Consider the following 15,292-nt stretch of genomic DNA (forward strand, 5'->3'; position numbering starts at 1 on the left):
TAATTATTCTATACTCGGCATATGTAGCCGGCGTTCGTAGCCGGCAGATACTAACAGTTAAACAGAAAGCGTTTCTCGAAGGCAGAGTGCTACTGCTATATGAAATCTTTACTAAGGCAGAGAGGGCTTGTATCCGGAATCTAAGCTGCTAGTAGGATAGGTTAGCGTTGGAATTCTCTGAATCTCTATATAAGCCTCCGAAGGATTACCTATTTCAGCGATACGGCTTTATCTCGACTACTCCGTAGACACCCGAAGAAGCTCGAGCGCTCTTTAAGGTCTTTACTAAAAAGCGGAAGGAGTTCGAGGATTAGGATTAGTTAATAGAGCTATTAGTTAGTCTTAGGTTTCGTAGTTAGACTCGGCCTAAGCATTTGCTTATCGAGTGTCTTATACCGAAAGAGGATAGATTAAGACTGAAAACGAGCTTAGATTCGTTAGGTATAGTAGCTCGGTTCCGTTAGTAGGAGAGAGCCGCCGTATAGAAGGCAAAATTCAGGTAGTTAGGGTAGCTAGGAAAGAAATTCTAGTAGTTGGGCTAGCTAGGGTGGCTAGGAAAAAAAATCTAGTAGTTAGGTAGCTAGGAAACAAAAAAAAAAGGTGGCTAGCTATTTACTGCCTAGCTGTTCCTAACGATACGATGCTATAAAAGAAAGGGTGTTTCTCTATAGCTACTAGTATATATCTACTACTCCTAAGTCCTTACCTTACCGTACGAAACCTTAAAACATGCCGACCGACATTGTATATATACTAGGCGCTACACTAGGAAGGGTAATAACGAGACGATAGTCGAAACAGTCTAGTATACGAGCGAGATTGCGATAACGTCGAGAGGAGGTCGCATACTCACCTTCGAGCCTATCGAGTCCTAGACTACGATTAGGGCTAGATTCATCCTCTCCGAATCCTAGTAGTAGGAATTCATTATAGGGTACTACTACCTAGTCCTTACCTTTACGGAGTCTAAGCAGAAGGTTGTTCGGAGATATAAGAATATCGAGTATCAACCCGGAAATCTTCGAAAAGGCTAGCTAGGCGTATCTTTAGAAACCCGAGTATATAGAGCAGTTCAATTAATAGGTCTATAAGATATAGTTCCCTTTATACTTACGTTCGAAGGAGTGTAAACTCCGGAAGTACTCGATGCGATAGGGGAGTAAGGAGCGAACGGATACATTCTAGAAGTTCTTTATAGAGGGGGCATTGTACCGTTATACGACTTCTCGACTTAAAGGTTAACTAGTAATTGTCTACAACTTCTGCGGTTTAATCTTGAAACACCCGAAACTAGGGGATAGGAACTCATCGCCTACGAACCATCTCTATTCTAAACGGTATCGGGAATCTTAAGGAGAGAGGAGAGTTAATATAGATACAGCGTTCTAGAAAGAGGTATGTCTTCTAAAATGCCGGCTACAGCTACCGGCTACAGCTGCCGGCTATAGATTCCGGCTACCTAAATCAACCGTAGAGATCTAGCTAATTATTATAGGCTACGCTTAAGGAAGCTCTAGGATTGAAGGCTACCGATTTCTCCCCCGAAGACTTCAAGCAACTAGCAAACGAAATGCTAGCTATAAACGGTCTTCCGGAAGACTTCTACGAAAGGGAGTCTATATAGAAGACATACCTATATCTTACAAACTACCCTCCCCCATTTCTCGGCGCGACAACCTAGCGTATTATATTCGAAAAGAACAAAGAGGCTGCGTTAGACGACATTCGGGAGATCCTCCGTAATACTCGCCGAGTAGCTATTGCTATCGATAGCTAGTTAAGCCGGACTATAAGAGCCTCCTTCCTCTCGATTATGCTATACTTTATCAATTCGGATTAGAAACTCTAGGAACTTATAATCGGATTCCCTGAAATTCTAGGTTCCTATACTAGTAAGGATATAGCGAAGCTTGTCTATACGGTAATAGATAGGGTTAGCGTAACAACGAAACTGATCTCGATTACTACGGACAACGCTAGTAATAATCGAACATTGTATAAGGCGTTATATATACAATTCACTCGTATATGTCTTTAAAATCACTAATTGTATCGATAGGGTCGAGTACGTAGAGGAGATTACAAAGTCTACAATCTAGCTTAATCTTCCGAATGTTAAGCTCGCTACGATTCCGGATACGTACGATAATACGTACGATAATAACGATAAAGAGGAGCCTATTAATAGCCCTAGCCCTATTGAATCGGAGCCGACGTCGTTGCTAGTTACATCCCTATAGAAGTTTCCCTACCTCGCTTATATAGTTCAAATCGCGATCCGAGCCCTCTTTAAGACGCTTAAAATTGCACTATTAAACGACGACTAATAGAAGATCCTAGATAAGGATAAAGCAAAGTCGAAAGTCGAGAAACTTATTATAGCAATAAGACGGGATAAGGCAGAGAGCCTCGCTCTCGTTTTGTATAAGGTATAACTTTTGTCCGCAGCCGGCACCTATAGCCGGCAACCTAGTATAGTTCTAACTCTTTTTCTCTAGCTTCGTCGTCTAGCAATATATACGAACTCGAGCTTATAGAGATATAACCGATTCGAGGCTATTTAAAAGAACCTAATCGAGCGCCCTAAAACCGATGCCTAGAATATCGCATAGAATAAGCGATAGCAAAAGCGGCCTCCTTAGCGCCTACTCTGTTTTACCTAAGACGTTAAGATCCGGTTCGATTCGACTTTCTATATAGTTACGAGGGGATGTACTTTACGTACCGCTCTCGAGATCTATTAGAGTTCCGAGGGTATTGAGTAGCTCGGCCTTACCGCCGCCGAATAGCGCTAAGCAGAGTATCTCGTCGATATTAGTAAGCATTACGCGAAGGTTACTACTACGATTGGAAGAACCCGAGGACCGACGATCTACCTTGTCTTTGCGTACTATAACTAGCTCTTTAACGAGCTCGAGGAAACCGTAGCTAAGCTAGCTAGGAAGAGCGTTCCCTAGAAAGTAGCTATAACGAAAGCTATAGACACCTCCTATGCTAAGTTGCATAAATATTACAGTGCTACCTTTAACTCGTTCGGGGATATCTATAGCGTTGCGTACTTGCTCAACCCGGTAGAAAAGGATATATACTAGCAGAGGCCGGAATAGAAGGCGGACGAGGTGTGGCCGAAGCATTACTAGACTATTCTAGAAAAGATGTTCTACGAGCGTCGGAAAGAAACTAGTCTAAATGCAGCTCCTACAAAGAAAAAGAAGGTTTAGAAGGCTCCGACATTATACCTATTTCGTAGGTAGGAAGTAGAGGCAGAAGAGGAAGCAACTACTAAAGTGAATAAAGAAGAGTTCGATCTCTATCGGCGCGCGAGTAAGTATAAACCCGTAGGCTCGGAAAGAGGGCTAATAATCTCTAGATCTTACCGGTCTTCTAGACGAATTCGGAGACGATATTCTCGCTATATAGTAGCGGTTAGAGCCTAAGTTTCCAACGATAGCGTCGGTCGCTCGGGACGTCCTCGCTATCCCGAGCGCAGGTATAGGCTATAAGAGGTCTTTTAGTATCGCTCGTTACTAGGGCCGCTTTAATCGAATATACTCGCCTACTACCTTCGAATCTATTATAGTATTCCGATACTATCTCCTCTACTAGAATCGCTAAGGTAGGTTACTAAAGATTATACTAAAGGAGTTGATCGAGGAATTGGAAAACCTTAAGATCGAAGAAACCTAGGAGCGCGAAGAGAATGCGAAATTTGGTCTAAGCGAAACCCTAATTAGCGATAACGAAGAGGAGGAGGGCGGAGGTAGAAGGCGATACTAGGTCGAGAAGCGGAAACGTATATAGGCTTAGAGTAGCTTTAAGGAGACGAAGCGTTTACGTATAAGGTAATATAGCCGACGTATATAGCCGGCATATGTCCGAAATGTATTTCGAATTCCTAGGACCTAAATAGACTAGTTGCTATAGCAACCGACCCCGCTTACCTGCGGACTATTTCTAATTCTCTATTCGCTCTTCCTCTCCTTCTTCCCTTTCCCTATATTCTTAAAGATAAATATACCTTAAGGATTCGGCTCTTCGGGCCTTCCTAAGCCGGCTACCTCCCCTTCCTTAAGCTACTATCCTTTATTCGAATCTAACGATAACCCAATAAGGCGGTTTAATAGAAGACTATTTATTCTAGAAGGCAAGAAGCATTAATGTCTCCTTACGATTATATGCTTATTAATTTCTAGGTCCTACCGATATACCCTCGTCGCCTAAACGCGCAGATAAATATCTTTAGAGGCTAAAGGGCAAGGGTAAAGCAAGCCAAGTATAGGGAGACCGTAGCGAGAACGAGATATCGGAAGAGCAAGGCTCTCCGTAGTATATACGAAGGAAGGGGGTTCCTCGGAAAACAGTACCGAAAAACAAGAAGGCTATAGGTAGATAGGAGAAGGCTAAAAAGAGTAGGCGGATAAAGACTATCGCGAAGAAAAGTTATCTTTCTATTAAAAGAAAGGGAACAAGGCAGGACTCGACGATAAAGAAGCGGCGCTTTAAACTAGGTACTATTGCCCTTCGCTAGATCCGGCTTTTCTAAAACAAAAGAGGGACCGAGCTTTTAATCCCTAAGACTCCCTTCTAGCGACTCGTCCGAGAAATTATATTAGATTTTCGGTCTAGTATACGATTTACGGCTAAGGCGATTGGTGCTCTTTAGGAAGCTACGGAGGCATTTCTCGTAACCGAGCTTAAGCTTTTAAACCTCCTTGCTATCTATGCGAAGCGGGTTACTCTTCAAAATAAAGATATACAGCTTCTAGCTAAAATTCGGCGTCGGTTTATAGCGGATTAGTTGGAAATTGTATTTAGTCGTTAGATTAACCTAGGAGGAGGCCTATTTTCGCATCGTTTTACCGGCTATAGGTGCCGGCTACATTTCTAATTTTATCTCCGCGCCGTCCCTAAATCTAAGGTACGAAGTAGAAACCTAGCGCTCTATATTCACCCGGCTATTATAGAGACGAGCTACATTCAGATTAGTTTCTTCGTATATCGCGACCTAGCGGGTAGTAAGCGAAAGGGCGATAGAACGTTTATAATACGTCTCTATTTAGACCTAAAACACAAAGGTCCTAAGGAGCCCTAGTATCCTAACTATAAGGAGATTCTTTAGCATTAGTACTTTGATCCTCTATACTACGAGGCAGATAGCAAGCCTACGAGAGAGAAACTTTAACGAGAAATTCTCTATAATACGTAGCGCTATTGCATAGCTATAGATGCGCACTAAGTCCGGCAACTCGAAGAAGAATTGAGATAGCGTATTAGCGACCGAGGAGGAGATCGATAGTATACTAGTAGAGTCGAGGTCTTATAAGCGAAGCATAAGATAATATAGGCTCTTAGTCGTATAGAGTAACGTACTATATAAATAACTAGGCGTGCTACTCTTATTTACTTACGACCTATATCCTAGGATGCTCTTCTCGTACTTTTTATACTCTTTTCTAATACCTCACCTATAAGCGCTCCGCGATAACCGAGTGAATATAAGCTATCGGGTTTCCGCTCGGTACCTTAGCCTTCGAGATACGGCGGAGTTGATTCTCTATAATACGTAGCGCTATTGTATAGCTATAGATGCGCACTAAGTCCGGCAACTCGAAGAAGAATTGAGACAGCGTATTAGCGACCGAGGAGGAGATCGATAGTATACTAGTAGAGTCGAGGTCTTACAAGCGAAGTTCAAGATAATATAGGCTCTTAGTCGTATAGAGTAACGTACTATATAAATAACTAGGCGTGCTACTCTTATTCACTTACGACCTATATCCTAGGATACTCTTCTCGTACTTTTTATACTCTTTTCTAATACCTCACCTATAAGCGCTCCGCGACAACCGAGTGAATATAAGCTATAGGGTTTCCGCTCGGTACCTTAGCCTCCGAGATAGGGCGGAGTTGAATTTAGAGCGATAGTCGGCACCCGTAGCCGGTATATAGAGACGGTAGTAGGCCTTTTTCTGCTAAATAAATAGCTTGTTTAGTATAGCCTACCTGATATTTCTTATATTTACTAGCAATAGGCCTAGGTTACTTATAAGATTACTATAGCTAGTAAAGGCATTACTAAAGAATATCTATACTATAGTAGGATACTATTATTACGCCGGCTATTTATTAAAAGGAGGCTTTCGCCTATTACTATACCGGCTATATATACCGGCTATATTTCAAAGTCTACCGTACCTACCTTTTTCAGCCGTGCCTGCCTTCTTTCCTTGCTCTAACGTTACTATAATGTAGGCTTGCGCGAAGCTCACTCTGTTGCCTAGCGACACCGCGACACTACCTCTCTCGCTATATTCAACCTTCGTATCGATACCTATACCTCTACGCTCTATATCTACTACCTCCGTAACACCCTCGCTCCGCGCGCGCCTTCGTATACCTTCGTAACGCACTTTTTTCCTTAATTCGACGACTTTTATAATAGCGAATCTACTTAACTAAGTTACGACGCCTCGCAAGAAGGGACCTGCTACTTCTACGGGTCGCAACAAGATCGGAAATAAAGGAACGAGTATAGTACATTAACGCAAGATAGCTGCTGCTACTGCCGCTAGCTCCGGTACTAGAAAGGGCGTCGCGAGTAAGGCTCCGCGCAAGATAACGGCGGGTAAGGCTCTACGTAAGACGATAACTAGCGCTTCTGCTGCTAGTAGCAATCGTGCGAAGCGTCGATAGCGCCTAGGAAGTAAGTCCTATTTGTAGCCGGTAGCGTAGCCGGTAGCGTAGCCGGCAGCGTAGCCGGCATTCTTACTATCTTTTTACTAATCCTTCTTTAGCCGTAGCCCTCCGTGAGATTCGGCAGTATTAGAAGAGTTCTAAGCTCCTAATCCGCAAAACTCCTTTCTAACGACTTATTCGCGAAATTGCCTAGGATTATAGAATAGACCTTCGCTTCTAAGCCTCCGCGATAGGCGCCCTTTAAGAGGCTATAGAAGCCTACCTAGTTCGTATCTTCGAATGTATATTTCTCTTCTACCTCTTTTCGGACTATGCTAATACTATTTTAGCGGTCAACCTTATAGCTATCTACGCGAAGCGTATAACGATTATAGACAAGGATTTCAAAGCACTCGATCAGATCCTAAAAGGCTAGAATGTCTATATTCGAGATGGTAGTAGATAGGATAGATGTACTAGTAGGAAGGATATTCGTAGTATCGTCTGTAAGCTTTTCTGTATACGAAATAAGCCGCTGTTATACGGCGCTGTATACCGCGCTCTAAATACTCTCTAAGTATATATATATAGTACAGTATGCTTTATTAGCCGTACGGAATGGAAGTCTCCCAAAATCCCGTTAGTACTAAGGAGTAAAAAGGCCGGCTACGCTGCCGGCTACGCTGCCGGCCACGCTGCTAGCTACGCTGCTAGGTTTTTCAAAGAACTAAAAGAAGATAGACATTCCGGTTGATTTGTATTAGTTTAGATTTTTATAAAAAGAAAACAGGGAAAAATAAGGAAGGTTGAAGAGCCTAATAGTTATAGTTATAGGCACTATCCCTGTTTTCTAGAGCATATTATACACCTGCCTTCGCAACTCTACCTAATACTCCCTCTAAATATCCTTATACTCTACCTACTAGAAATTCAACTAGGTACCTAGACCTGTAGCTACCTCTATATCTTTTACTATCTTCTACAGGTTGAAGGCCTCTTCTATAGTAGCCTCTACCTCCTTATGCAATACGAAGTCACTACCTACCCCACCCTTTATATCTCCTAAATAACTAAGAGTTCTAAGGAACGAACTAGCATTCGGCCTTAGTATAGCGAGTAACTAGTGGAACGTTCTGCAGAGCTGCCTTATAGCTCTTTTATATACTATGCCGATACCGAGGGAGGAGCTATCCTAGTACTTAATGTTATCGAATAGTTCGGTAGGAAAGTGCATAAACTTCTTAAGGAGGAGGACTTCTAGGGAAATCGATGAGTTCTGCCTAGATCTAGATGAAGACATTCTGCTAAGCAATTAGGGAATTGAACCGTAAACGAAAGGATGAAATTCATACCTAAGGAGTGCAGTTTCCGAACTGAACTATAATGCCTTATATGTATATATATGCTTTTGATTGGTTAGTGCCCTTAGCTAATTGTCTATAGATTTGAGGTTATATAAGTACCTTTATACAACCACGTAGCCTAAGTAGGATTCGAAAATTCTATAAGTACTAAGGACTAAAAATGCCGGCTACGCTGCCGGCTACACTGCTGAGTCTTACAAAGGGCTTGCTTGAAGCTACGTATACATTCGTACACTTCTTAAAAACCGATAAATTATATAGTTCGAACCAGCTACTTATATAGTTGCTTAGTAAACCAACCCAAACCAAACTAGAGTTTCGGCTTGGCAAACCAAACCAAACCAACCCGAACTACTACGGGGTCTAACTAAAACCGAGCGCTTAGTATAGCTATTAATCGATATTATAGATCCAGAAGAAGCTACCGACCTCGTACTAATAAAGCTATCGATAAACGATAAGGTATCGATTGCTAGATCTAAGGAGGTTCTAAAGGATATCTTTATCTATAATATATAGCTCGACGAGGATAAGGACTTCGGCGATCGGGATTAGAATCGAGATAGGAAGGCTCGTTTGTATCTAATTGTCGGAGACTAGATAATATGTGCCCGCTTTAATAGCTGCTAGGTAGAAGGCGTCGAGTTAGGGCGCCTATACGACTAGTACGATTAGGGCGTTATCGTACCTAGCTAGCTATATATCTATATAAACAAAGTATACGGCATCGTTAAGACGCACTTCGATAAGAACTCCGAGGAGGTATAGCTTGCCTATTATTTAGCTACCGATGCTTTATTCTATACGATAAAGGGTATTAGTAAGGAGAACCCTAAATACTTCCTTATCTTAAATCTCCTATATCGTATATTCCGTAGCCGTATTACTGCATACTTCTAGTATAAGATAGACCTATAGGGTTTATTAGACTATATAGTAGATAAGTCGAAGAGTCGCATCGAGGTACTAAGAGCCGCTATCTCTAACCTCGAGCCGGAGTAGTACCTAGAGATTGTCGAGAATATCTAGAAGAAGGCATTTACTAAGGAGGCATAGTAGAATAAGTATATTAGCGAGGATAAGGTCCTTATTAAAGATGCTAATTATACTACTATATATCGATTACTTATATAGATCGAGGAGCTTATAACTATACGTACCGCTATCCGCAAGATAGACGTTAGTTATTTGTAGCGTATAGTCGACTACCTTATCGTTCTATTCCTTAGAACGAACTAGACTAATTATGCGAAGTATATGCTAGAATTCCGCTAGTTGCTAGAATAAGAATAGCTATTACGCCGAGCATTAATAGCTATTTCTATCGTTAACCCCTCTAGTAAGCAAGGCAAAGGTATCGCCGTAGATAAAGAGATTAAGCTTATTAACAACGACCTAACTCTAGATCTAAACCACTTTAGCAACTCGACCTATAATATAGCTGCTATCGCTCGCAAGAAGGCTAGCAATCGCCGCGTAGCTCGAGCACTAAAGAAGATATTTATATCCGCGATCGGTATTAAGGGTACTAATTACTATACTAATAAGAACACCGTAACCGATATACTAAGTATAGCCGATAAGCTGTTCTAAGATAGCTTCGTAGAGCGATAGCTAGTTAGCGAGGATACTAATAACAACCGTACCCTTTCGGATAACATTTAGCAGATTAGGATTAGCAAGCTAGTACTAGCTATTAAGGCTCTAAATAAGGCATACAGTACCCGCTCTCGAGGCGTAACCTTAAGTACGAGCGAGGTAGGCAATAATAGCGTCGATAGTATCGACAGCGCGGATACTCGTAGCTATAGCCCTAACGGATATAGCGGAGATTACGGTCTACTTAGTACTAGAGCTATTAATTAGGCAGATAAGCTATATATAGATGCTAATAGCTTTACTTAGCTAGGCGACGGTCTACTACCGGTAGGATATGTCCGAGTAGTATTAGGTAGGGACGACGATAAAAATAGCGATAGTAGTAGTAGCAATCTCGGCTTCTTTACTATAGCTAGCGGCATACTATACGGAGCAATACTCGCAGATCTAGATATGCTATAGTCTAACGATGCTAATCGTAACCTAGTTTGCGATGCTAGTAATACTAGCGCTAGTAGAATAGACAATAGCGACGACCTAACACTTATATATAGTACTATCTAAGAGACCGCTACTACTACTAGCCGTTTCGATTATACCGAGTATTAGGATCTAGACTAAGATTATAATAAGGCTATTACAACAGCTATAGCTATAAACTAGGGTATTATAGCGATTAGGGATTAAATAAAAATAGCTTTTATATTCGGCATATTCGGTGCCTAAGTATATCTAATCTAATGTATTTATTATTTAGCTCTCGTTAATAGCTTCTAGTCGCTAGCCTAGCTTCTAGTCGCTAGCCTAGTATATAGCCTTAGGCACTAAACTAGTAGCGGGCGGCTATTGCGTTAAAAGTACGGTTAGCGGCGAAGTAGTAGCGGTAGACTAGAGTGCGCGCCTAGCGGCGAAGTAGTAGCGGTAGACTAGAGTACGTACCTCGTCGGGGGTGCTTACAAAGTCGAAGGGTTTAGCTAGGCGTACGATAATAGCTTAATAGCTAGCTAGGCTAGGCGTACGATAATAGCTTAATAGCTAGCTAGGCTAGGCGTACGATAATAGTTTAATAGCTAGCTAGGCTAGGCGTACGATAATAGCTTAATAGCTAGGCGTACGATAATCGTTTAATAGCTAGCTAGGCTAGGCGTACGATAATCGCTTAATAGCTAGCTAGGCTAGGCGTACGATAATCGCTTAATAGCTAGCTAGGCTAGGCGTACGATAATCGCTTAATAACTAGCGTTACTCTAACTAGCGGTTAGCGGCGAAGTAGTAGCGGTAGACTAGAGAGCTACGTCGGCTAACGAGCGCAGAGCACATTCTATTATCGTGCCGAAGAGCTTTTTAAACTAGCTATAGCCTAATGCGAAGTCCTTGCCTATGCCTCTAGTCGCTAGCAATTCTAGCCTTAGGCATTAACTAGCAGTAGTCGGCGGCTATTACGTTGAAAGTGCGATAATATATAGCCGTTATTATTGCCTTGCTATTATAGCGTAAATAGCGCAATCCTATTAGTAGAGGCAAACCTCACCTACGATGCGCTAATATAGACCTACGCTTCCTAGTTTAACTTCTTCTTCTTCTTCTTCTATATATACTAATATACTAATATACTAACACCCCTAGCAATATACTAGCTGTCGGCGTATGCAATAGTATCGATACCTCTTTGTCGTATATAGGTAGCTCTATAGCGATTAATACTATTCCTTACTAGTTCTGCGGCTTGCTACTAATAGAGCCGCTTGTCTAATAGTTAAGGTTCCTCGGTAGGTAGTTTATTTAGTCCTTCTTTTAAGGTCTCTAATAGGCTTTGCCGACGCAAGACGTTGCGAAGGCGACTCTCCTAGCGAGTAGGTGCTCCTAGCGAGTAGGTATACTATAGCTTTAGCGGGCGTCGACTGCGTATTTAACCGAAAGAGTATAGTTTTATTAGAACATCGTAGTCTTAGTGCAAACTGCAGAGGTCTTAGATAGATTAGCGGAGGTAAAAACTCTTTAGTAAGGTACACCTATAATGCGGCTAACAGTCTAACTCGGTAAAAACTCTTTAGTAAGGTATACCTTAAGTAGCGGCTCGATAGCGACTCTCCTACTAAGTAGGTTAATAGGTTCGTAGCATTTCTATAGATCTAACTCGGTAAAAACTCTTTAGTAAGGTATACCTTAAGTAGCGGCTACAGGCTTCCTACGTTCGGATTCTTTATAGGATAATATACGCGTATCTAGTTAAGTCGACGTAACGCCTTCGTTAGGACTGTTAGTTATAATAACCTTAGTCGTTACGTAAGGGCCTCTAGTGTACTTAAGCCCGAAGGCGCTTAGTCTTAGTCTTAGTCTTTACTGCTATACGACTGCAGCCCTTTACGTATTAAGACTGCTATTCGACTGTAGTACGCACCGATCCGAAAGCGTATTAAGACTATTATTCGACTATAGTACGCCTCCTCTTCTATTCTAGCAAGCGCATTAACATTGCTATACGACTGCAACGCGCTCGACAACCCTTTTCTACGGTATCTCTAACACTAAGGGCGCGGTTATACTCTATTATTGTCTAGATACTAATAAGTGTCGCTTTAGCAATCGCTGTCGTGTTTCGCTTAATAAGTCCCGTCCTATATACCTTGTCTTCGGTTATACGTGCTATAGTTAGTAATAGAATGCGTTAATTGTTACGCATTACGCGTAGCATATAGGCTATATATAATGCTAGTATGCTTTAGAGTGTATGCTTCTATAGCCGCTTAGTGCCGCTAGTTAATTAGATCCCCGGACGCTACTATTCGTTTTCTCTGCCTTATATAGTAACTAGTTATCGGAATAATCGTTCTAGGGAGAGTCTAAGTAATAGAGGGCGTTAACGTAAGAGGGCTGTCGTAGCTTCTCGAAGGGTGCTTTTACGAGCGCTCGATATATATTATCGCCCTACGTATCTATCCTTACTATATATATTATAGTGTCTATAAGAGCATACGGTGCAATAAGTATAGTGCTAGTCTCGCTAGTCTAGCTAGTAACTTCTCGCTAGTAACTTCTCGCTAGTAACTTCTCGCTAGTGTTAGTAACTTCTCGGGTTTCGGAGGCGGTTCTTAGTGCCTAAGGCGGCCGTCGTTATCGTATTAGACACTTTTGTTAGCGCTATTTGCTAGAAATGCGCGCAATCGGCGTATCTCGCTATATTAGTAATATGCTATTATAAAAGTCGTAAAAGTCGTAAAGTCGGTATTGTAAATGCGCGGAAGGAAGTAGCTATAACGTTTAATCCTACTAATTAAGCGCTCTACTATACTAAATCCGGGGTCTTAGCGGGACTCGGTATCCTTATCGCTTCCTCGAATTTACGCTTCTCGCCTAGCTCTTATATACTATCGATATCTACGACTATCTATAAACCCTCGTCGTAAAGAATACAATAGAAAAGCCTACTTAGCGAGCTTATAAGGATACAATAGAAGAGCCTACTTAGCGAGCTTATAAGGACACGATAGAAGAGCCTACTTAGCGAGCTTATAAGGATACGATAGAAGAGCCTACTTAGCGAGCTTATAAGGATATAATAGAAGAGCCTACTTAGCGAGCTTATAAGGACATAATAGAAAAGCCTGCTTAGCGAGCTTATAAGGACACGATAGAAGAGCCTACTTAGCGAGCTTATAAGGACATAATAGAAGATCCTGCTTAGCGAGCTTATAAGGACATAATAGAAGCGCCAATTCTAGCGCTAGTACTAATTCTAGTATAGGCTATAGCTAGTTTATTATACGCTAGCTCTCGTAGAAGCTAGTTTATTATACGCTAGCTCTCGTAGAAGCAACTTAACTAGGCATTATACGCTAGCTCTCGTAGAAGCAGCTTAACTAGGCATTATACGCTAGCTCTCGCAGAAGCAGCTTAACTAGGCATTATACGCTAGCTCTCGTAGAAGCAACGCGATCGAGCGTAGTATTACGGCTTACTTTTCCGGGGATAGGACAAGGACTTAGCGAGCTTATAAGGATATAATAGAAGGGTAGTAAGGAAGGACCTTATTAAATGCCAATTCTAGCGCTAATTCTAGTGTTAATTCTAGTGCTAATTCTAGTGCTAATTCTAGTGCTATTTCTAGTGCTATTTTACCGCTAATTCTAGCGCCAATTCTAGCGCCAATTCTAGCGCCAATTCTAGCGCCAATTCTAGCGCCAATTCTAGCGCCAATTCTAGCGCTAATTCTAGCGCCAATTCTAGCGCTATTCTAGTGCTATTCTAGTACTAATTCTAGTACTAATTCTAGCGCTAATTCTAGCGCTAATTCTAGCTTAGGCATCTATCTCTTCTTACGACGAGTTAGGCTCTCCTCGAGCAGGTTCTCTAGTAGGATGTCTGCGCTAATAAGAGCAAGGTTCTCTCGTGCCTTTAGAGTAAGCGATAGTATACGACGCGGGCGATTACTGCTTATAGCCTTACGAAGAGTAGACTTAGCGACCGATATTAGAGTACTATAATTACTATCCTCGTCCTCTCGTTAGCGCCGGCGGCGTAGTATCCGCTATGTTAGTATACGAGCAGATAAGGCCGTAGCACTATTATCCTAGATTAGATCTCTTATACGCTTACCTTTCGCCTTTAGTTAAAACTAAGACTACTTCCCCTAAGTCTTAGCCTTCCGATTGCCTACGATAGCCTTCTTTACTAGCGATATATTAGCGTCGCGAGACTTATTAGAATCCTATTATAGCTAGCAAAGACGATCCCGGGCTATAGGCGGAGGCTAAGTTAGTAGGTCGCTAGAATTGCCGTTATTTACTTCTATCGTATCCTCCGAGGCCTTCTTTCGCTCGGCCTACTTACGCTTCCGCTCCTCGTAGTACTCCTACTAGTCCGTAAAGGCCTAGCGAAAGCTATAGTTAATATACCGAAGGACGTTACCGAGCTTTAGCTTACTACGAAGGTTATCGCCGCTAGCCTAATACTAGTTATCGAAGTCTAGCGCACTCTCTAGCATTTCCTCTCTATTTATACTAGTCGATTCCTCTTCTACGTCGCTAAGCGCCGGGTGCCGCATTGCATTATAGAGGTTCTATATATATCGGTCCTCGATAAGAGTATTCGATAGAAGAGTAAAGAAGTATATATTAAACCGGCCGCTAGCTTCGTTAGCCTTCCGGTCGAAGAACTTCTATAGATATAGCAGTAAGAAGAACTGCTTAGAGCCCTTATACGGTATAACTAGGGCTTTCGGTAGGCGTAGTGCCTATTTATTCTATTAGAATACCGAGTCTAGATCGTAATTATAGACAATATTGCAGCAATCCTTACGATCTAGAGTCTCCTTAGGATCCTATAATCGGAGCTCTTCCTAGTATCGCTTATTAAGGATAGTACGTAGGCATCGAGGCGTCGCTATATACTAGCTATTAAATAGCAAGCGGAAGATGTCGGGGATCTTATTACGCTTCTCTATATTATTCTTAGACTAATTCTTACGCCTAGGCGCACAGATATTAGTATTAGTATTAGTATTAGCATTAGCATTAGCATTAGCATTAGCATTAGCATTAGCATTAGCATTAGCATTAGCCTTAGCCTAGGTTTCTAGTATAGCTTTGCCTATGCCTATACCTCTTAGAACGATAATAGTATCCTCGTTATCCTAATCCTAGTCTAGGTCCCTA

This window comes from Pseudocercospora fijiensis, assembly GCF_000340215.1.
Source record: "Pseudocercospora fijiensis CIRAD86 unplaced genomic scaffold MYCFIscaffold_19, whole genome shotgun sequence".
Taxonomy (NCBI): domain Eukaryota; kingdom Fungi; phylum Ascomycota; class Dothideomycetes; order Mycosphaerellales; family Mycosphaerellaceae; genus Pseudocercospora; species Pseudocercospora fijiensis.